Source organism: Palaemon carinicauda, chromosome 31, assembly GCF_036898095.1.
Source record: "Palaemon carinicauda isolate YSFRI2023 chromosome 31, ASM3689809v2, whole genome shotgun sequence".
Lineage (NCBI taxonomy): Eukaryota > Metazoa > Arthropoda > Malacostraca > Decapoda > Palaemonidae > Palaemon > Palaemon carinicauda.
The window spans coordinates 86183881-86191380 of NC_090755.1; positions in this window are offsets into that span (position 1 = coordinate 86183881).

Here is a 7500-nt window from a genome sequence, read left to right on the forward strand (position 1 = left end):
AGAGAAAATCAGGATCAAAGTCCTTCACCAAAGGAGAGAAAATCTGGACCAAAGTCATTCACCAAAGGAGAGAAAATCAGGATCAAAGTCCTTCACCAAAGGAGAGAAAATCTGGACCAAAGTCCTTCACCAAAGGAGAGAAAATCCGGACCAAAGTCCTTCACCAAAGGAGAGAAAATCAGGATCAAAGTCCTTCACCAAAGGAGAGAAAATCTGGACCAAAGTCATTCACCAAAGGAGAGAAAATCAGGATCAAAGTCCTTCACCAAAGGAGAGAAAATCTGGACCAAAGTCATTCACCAAAGGAGAGAAAATCAGGATCAAAGTCCTTCACCAAAGGAGAGAAAATCTGGACCAAAGTCATTCACCAAAGGAGAGAAAATCAGGATCAAAGTCCTTCACCAAAGGAGAGAAAATCTGGACCAAAGTCCTTCACCAAAGGAGAGAAAATCCGGACCAAAGTCCTTCACCAAAGGAGAGAAACCCCGGAAGAATGTCCTTCGCCAAAGGAGAGAAAATCCAGACCAAAGTCCTTCACCAAAGGAGAGAAAATCTGGACCAAAGTCATTCACCAAAGGAGAGAAAATCTGGACCAAAGTCATTCACCAAAGGAGAGAAAATCCGGACCAAAGTCCTTCACCAAAGGAGAGAAAATCTGGACCAAAGTCCTTCACCAAAGGAGAGAAAATCTGGACCAAAGTCCTTCACCAAAGGAGAGAAAATCTGGACCAAAGTCATTCACCAAAGGAGAGAAAATCCGGACCAAAGTCCTACACCAAAGGAGAGAAAATCAGGATCAAAGTCCTTCACCAAAGGAGAGAAAATCTGGACCAAAGTCCTTCACCAAAGGAGAGAAAATCTGGACCAAAGTCATTCACCAAAGGAGAGAAAATCCGGACCAAAGTCCTTCACCAAAGGAGAGAAAATCAGGATCAAAGTCCTTCACCAAAGGAGAGAAAATCTGGACCAAAGTCCTTCACCAAAGGAGAGAAAATCTGGACCAAAGTCATTCACCAAAGGAGAGAAAATCCGGACCAAAGTCCTTCACCAAAGGAGAGAAAATCTGGACCAAAGTCCTTCACCAAAGGAGAGAAAATCTGGACCAAAGTCATTCACCAAAGGAGAGAAAATCCGGATAAAATTCCTTCACCAAAGAAGAGAAAATCTGAACCAAAGTCCCTCACCAAAGGAGAGAAAATCTGGACCAAAGTCCTACACCAAAGGAGAGAAAATCCGGACCAAAGTCCTTCACCAAAGGAGAGAAAATCCGGACCAAAGTCCTTCACCAAAGAAGAGAAAATCTGGACCAAAGTCCTTCACCAAAGGAGAGAAAACACGGACCAAAGTCCTTCACCAAAGGAGAGAAAACACGGACCAAAGTCCTTCACCAAAGGAGAGAAAATCCGGACCAAAGTCCTTCACCAAAGGAGAGAAAATCCGGACCAAAGTCCTTCACCAAAGAAGAGAAAATCCGGACCAAAGTCCTTCACCAAAGGAGAGAAAATCCGGACCAAAGTCCTTCACCAAAGGAGAGAAAATCCGGACCAAAGTCCTTCACCAAAGGAGAGAAAATCCGGACCAAAGTCCTTCACCAAAGGAGAGAAAATCCGGACCAAAGTCCTTCACCAAAGGAGAGAAAATCCGGACCAAAGTCCTTCACCAAAGGAGAGAAAATCCGGACCAAAGTCCTTCACCAAAGGAGAGAAAATCCGGACCAAAGTCCTTCACCAAAGGAGAGAAAATCCGGACCAAAGTCATTCACCAAAGGAGAGAAAATCCGGACCAAAGTCCTTCACCAAAGGAGAGAAAATCCGGACCAAAGTCCTTCAACAAAGGAGAGAAAATCCGGACCAAAGTCCTTCACCAAAGAAGAGAAAATCCGGACCAAAGTCCTTCACCAAAGGAGAGAAAACACGGACCAAAGTCCTTCACCAAAGGAGAGAAAATCCGGACCAAAGTCCTTCACCAAAGGAGAGAAAACACGGACCAAAGTCCTTCACCAAAGGAGAGAAAATCCGGACCAAAGTCCTTCACCAAAGGAGAGAAAATCCGGACCAAAGTCCTTCACCAAAGGAGAGAAAATCTGGACCAAAGTCCTTCACCAAAGGAGAGAAAATCCGGACCAAAGTCCTTCACCAAAGGAGAGAAAATCCGGACCAAAGTCCTTCACCAAAGGAGAGAAAACACGGACCAAAGTCCTTCACCAAAGGAGAGAAAATCCGGACCAAAGTCCTTCACAAAAGGAGAGAAAATCCGGACCAAAGTCCTTCACCAAAGGAGAGAAAATCCGGACCAAAGTCCTTCACCAAAGGAGAGAAAATCCGGACCAAAGTCCTTCACCAAAGGAGAGAAAATCCGGACCAAAGTCCTTCACCAAAGGAGAGAAAATCAGGATAAAAGTCCTTCACCAAAGGAGAGAAATCCGGACCAAAGTCCTTCACCAAAGGAGAGAAAATCCGGACCAAAGTCCTTCACCAAAGGAGAGAAAACACGGACCAAAGTCCTTCACCAAAGGAGAGAAAATCCGGACCAAAGTCCTTCACCAAAGGAGAGAAAATCCGGACTAAAGTCCTTCACCAAAGGAGAGAAAACACGGACCAAAGTCCTTCACCAAAGGCGAGAAAATCCGGACCAAAGTCCTTCACCAAAGGAGAGAAAACACGGACCAAATTCCTTCACCAAAGGCGAGAAAATCCGGACCAAAGTCCTTCACCAAAGGAGAGAAAATCCGGATCAAAGTCCTTCACCAAAGGAGAGAAAACACGGACCAAAGTCCTTCACCAAAGGAGAGAAAACCCGGACCAAAGTCCTTTACCAAAGGAGAGAAAACACGGACCAAAGTCCTTCACCAAAGGAGAGAAAATCCGGACCCCAAAGTCCTTCACCAAAGGAGAGAAAATCCGGATAAAATTCCTTCACCAAAGGAGAGAAAATCTGGACCAAAGTCATTCACCAAAGGAAAGAAAATCCGGACCAAAGTCCTTCACCAAAGGAGAGAAAACACGGACCAAATTCCTTCACCAAAGGCGAGAAAATCCGGACCAAAGTCCTTCACCAAAGGAGAGAAAATCCGGACCAAAGTCCTTCACCAAAGGAGAGAAAATCCGGACCAAAGTCCTTCACCAAAGGAGAGAAAATCCGGACCAAAGTCCTTCACCAAAGGAGAGAAAATCCGGACCAAAGTCCTTCACCAAAGGAGAGAAAACACGGACCAAAGTCCTTCACCGAAGGAGAGAAAATCCGGACCAAAGTCCTTCACCAAAGGAGAGAAAATCCGGACCAAAGTCCTTCACCAAAGGAGAGAAAATCCGGACCAAAGTCCTTCACCAAAGGAGAGAAAACACGGACCAAAGTCCTTCACCAAAGGAGAGAAAATCCGGACCAAAGTCCTTCACCAAAGGAGAGAAAATCCGGACCAAAGTCCTTCACCAAAGGAGAGAAAATCCGGACCAAAGTCCTTCACCAAAGGAGAGAAAATCCGGACCAAAGTCCTTCACCAAAGGAGAGAAAATCCGGACCAAAGTCCTTCAACAAAGGAGAGAAAATCCGGACCAAAGTCCTTCACCAAAGGAGAGAAAACACGGACCAAATTCCTTCACCAAAGGCGAGAAAATCCGGACCAAAGTCCTTCACCAAAGGAGAGAAAATCCGGACCAAAGTCCTTCACCAAAGGAGAGAAAATCCGGACCAAAGTCCTTCACCAAAGGAGAGAAAATCCGGACCAAAGTCCTTCACCAAAGGAGAGAAAACACGGACCAAAGTCCTTCACCAAAGGAGAGAAAATCCGGACCAAAGTCCTTCACCAAAGGAGAGAAAATCCGGACCAAAGTCCTTCACCAAAGGAGAGAAAATCCGGACCAAAGTCCTTCACCAAAGGAGAGAAAATCCGGACCAAAGTCCTTCACCAAAGGAGAGAAAATCCGGACCAAAGTCCTTCACCAAAGGAGAGAAAATCCGGACCAAAGTCCTTCACCAAAGGAGAGAAAACACGGACCAAAGTCCTTCACCAAAGGAGAGAAAATCCGGACCAAAGTCCTTCACCAAAGGAGAGAAAATCCGGACCAAAGTCCTTCACCAAAGGAGAGAAAATCCGGACCAAAGTCCTTCACCAAAGGAGAGAAAACACGGACCAAAGTCCTTCACCAAAGGAGAGAAAATCCGGACCAAAGTCCTTCACCAAAGGAGAGAAAATCCGGACCAAAGTCCTTCACCAAAGGAGAGAAAATCCGGACCAAAGTCCTTCACCAAAGGAGAGAAAATCCGGACCAAAGTCCTTCACCAAAGGAGAGAAAACACGGACCAAAGTCCTTCACCAAAGGAGAGAAAATCCGGACCAAAGTCCTTCACAAAAGGAGAGAAAATCCGGACCAAAGTCCTTCACCAAAGGAGAGAAAATCCGGACCAAAGTCCTTCACCAAAGGAGAGAAAATCCGGACCAAAGTCCTTCACCAAAGGAGAGAAAATCCGGACCAAAGTCCTTCACCAAAGGAGAGAAAATCCGGACCAAAGTCCTTCACCAAAGGAGAGAAAATCAGGATAAAAGTCCTTCACCAAAGGAGAGAAATCCGGACCAAAGTCCTTCACCAAAGGAGAGAAAATCCGGACCAAAGTCCTTCACCAAAGGAGAGAAAACACGGACCAAAGTCCTTCACCAAAGGAGAGAAAATCCGGACCAAAGTCCTTCACAAAAGGAGAGAAAATCCGGACCAAAGTCCTTCACCAAAGGAGAGAAAATCCGGACCAAAGTCCTTCACCAAAGGAGAGAAAATCCGGACCAAAGTCCTTCACCAAAGGAGAGAAAATCCGGACCAAAGTCCTTCACCAAAGGAGAGAAAATCCGGACCAAAGTCCTTCACCAAAGGAGAGAAAATCAGGATAAAAGTCCTTCACCAAAGGAGAGAAATCCGGACCAAAGTCCTTCACCAAAGGAGAGAAAATCCGGACCAAAGTCCTTCACCAAAGGAGAGAAAACACGGACCAAAGTCCTTCACCAAAGGAGAGAAAATCCGGACCAAAGTCCTTCACCAAAGGAGAGAAAATCCGGACTAAAGTCCTTCACCAAAGGAGAGAAAACACGGACCAAAGTCCTTCACCAAAGGCGAGAAAATCCGGACCAAAGTCCTTCACCAAAGGAGAGAAAACACGGACCAAATTCCTTCACCAAAGGCGAGAAAATCCGGACCAAAGTCCTTCACCAAAGGAGAGAAAATCCGGATCAAAGTCCTTCACCAAAGGAGAGAAAACACGGACCAAAGTCCTTCACCAAAGGAGAGAAAACCCGGACCAAAGTCCTTTACCAAAGGAGAGAAAACACGGACCAAAGTCCTTCACCAAAGGAGAGAAAATCCGGACCCCAAAGTCCTTCACCAAAGGAGAGAAAATCCGGATAAAATTCCTTCACCAAAGGAGAGAAAATCTGGACCAAAGTCCTTCACCAAAGGCGAGAAAATCTGGACCAAAGTCCTTCACCAAAGGCGAGAAAATCCGGACCAAAGTCCTTCACCAAAGGAGAGAAAACACGGACCAAATTCCTTCACCAAAGGCGAGAAAATCCGGATCAAAGTCCTTCACCAAAGGAGAGAAAATCCGGACCCCAAAGTCCTTCACCAAAGGAGAGAAAACACGGACCAAATTCCTTCACCAAAGGCGAGAAAATCCGGACCAAAGTCCTTCACCAAAGGAGAGAAAATCCGGATCAAAGTCCTCCACCAAAGGAGAGAAAACACGGACCAAAGTCCTTCACCAAAGGAGAGAAAACACGGACCAAAGTCCTTCACCAAAGGAGAGAAAATCCGGACCCCAAAGTCCTTCACCAAAGGAGAGAAAATCCGGATAAAATTCCTTCATCAAAGGAGAGAAAATCCGGACCAAAGTCCTTCACCAAAGGAAAGAAAACCCGGATCAAAGTCCTTCACCAAAGGAGAGAAAATCCGGATCAAAGTCCTTCACCAAAGGAGAGAAAATCCGGATAGAATTCCTTCACCAAAGGAGAGAAAATCCGGATAGAATTCCTTCACCAAAGGAGAGAAAATCCGGATAGAATTCCTTCACCAAAGGAGAGAAAATCCGGATAGAATTCCTTCACCAAAGGAGAAAAAATCAAGATCAAAGTCCTTCACCAAAGGAGAGAAAATCAGGACCAAAGTCCTTTACCAAAAGGAGAGAAAACACGGACCCCAAAGTCCTTCACCAAAGGAGAGAAAATCCGGATAAAATTCCTTCACCAAAGAAGAGAAAATCTGGACCAAAGTCCCTCACCAAAGGAGAGAAAATCTGAACCAAAGTCATTCACCAAAGGAGAGAAAATCAGGATCAAAGTCCTTCACCAAAGGCGAGAAAATCAGGATCAAAGTCCTTCACCAAAGGAGAGAAAATCAGGATCAAAATCCTTTATCAAAGGAAAGGAAAAGACAATGATTTTCTTATTTTTATTTTCTTTTCAATTTCATCCTCGATGTCAGTCAATATGTCAAGAGATTGTATAGTTTTTAAATGATTACACATCTTCCCCATACAATAAAGAGCAGGTGATTCATAAATGTAAAAAGAATCAAATGAAAAATATAAATATAAATAAATAACTTCAGATATATAATATCTCAAGAGGATAAATTGCAGAATGCTCAACATAACACAAAGTTTAATCATCACGAGGAATGTGCTGTGGTCAGCAGTAATTTCGGCAGAAACATTACCTTGCTTATTGCACCCAGCTTTAACGGGGCCACTAACACCATCTAGCGAGCAATCTTATAATTAAAACAATAACAAGGGACGTCGTACTTCCACGAACACAAATGTGAGGAATGTGATATAAACGGGAATAACGTGGGTCTCTCTCTCTCTCTCTCTCTCTCTCTCTCTCTCTCTCTCTCTCTCTCTCTCTCTCTCTCAGAATTTCTTGTCCCATCATGAAGATTCCTCTTGTACAGGATCTCTCTCTCTCTCTCTCTCTCTCTCTCTCTCTCTCAGAATTTCTTGTCCCATCATGAAGATTCCTCTCGTACAGGATCTCTCTCTCTCTCTCTCTCTCTCTCTCTCTCTCTCTCTCTCTCTCTCTCTCTCTCTCTCGAACCTTGAGTTAGACTGAATGCTTGTCAAATGAGGAACTTGAAAATCAAGACAATACTCAAATAGTTATATTGTGACGTCACTCAAAGGTTAATTTTCTATTAATTATTCAGTATTTCAGACTTGTGATTTCTACTAACGTTTAGGAAAACGTTCGATTACAAAAAAAAAAAAAAAAAAATATATATATATATAGCTTAAAATTTGTGGTTTTATGGCATCCTGACATCTAAGGTTAATAGATTTAGATTAAACGGTTATAATTCCGCCAACGAAGTTGGAAGGAGGTTGTTTTAATCCCTATTTGTGTGTGTTTTTTTGTGAGCAGCTTTCAAAGCAGCAGGTTTAAATCTATTTGCTTTGCAGATTTGCAAAGGAATCAAAGAATTAGAATAGATGAAATCAAATCATACCTAATGGTATTAAACA